General features: G+C 32.5%; 1 protein-coding gene across 1 annotated transcript in view; it reads right to left on the bottom strand.

Annotated features, from left to right (window-relative positions):
• Positions 1-305, bottom strand: part of LOC107564145 (serine/threonine-protein kinase OSR1-like) — a gene marked incomplete at its 3' end in the record, with an annotated part of 18,944 nt that overhangs the window by 4,217 nt on the left and 14,422 nt on the right. The window lies entirely within an intron of this gene.

Raw genomic sequence — 305 nt, 5'->3', positions numbered from 1 at the left:
AAACTTTTCAGTATTGAATACATAATAATTATAATCAACATTTCTCTCTTTGTCCACCATATTTGATGGGTTATGACATTGAGTTTGTCAAGAAATGCATTATGGGATTGTCCTGTGTCTTATAACAATAAATGTAATGCTGCTTTAGATTTAGGCCAAAATAGGGTATCTTAGTATTTACTAAACTTCTAGAACAGCCTTCATGTTGTTTTTGTTTAGTTAAAGAATTATTTTTTAGCGTTTTTGCCTTTCTTATCATAGGACAGTGTAGATCTGACAGGTAGCGAAAAGTGAGAGAGAGGGGG

This window comes from Sinocyclocheilus grahami, unplaced genomic scaffold (assembly GCF_001515645.1).
Source record: "Sinocyclocheilus grahami isolate Dianchi unplaced genomic scaffold, SAMN03320097.WGS_v1.1 scaffold913.1, whole genome shotgun sequence".
Lineage (NCBI taxonomy): Eukaryota > Metazoa > Chordata > Actinopteri > Cypriniformes > Cyprinidae > Sinocyclocheilus > Sinocyclocheilus grahami.
This window is presented reverse-complemented; position numbering and strand designations above follow the sequence as displayed.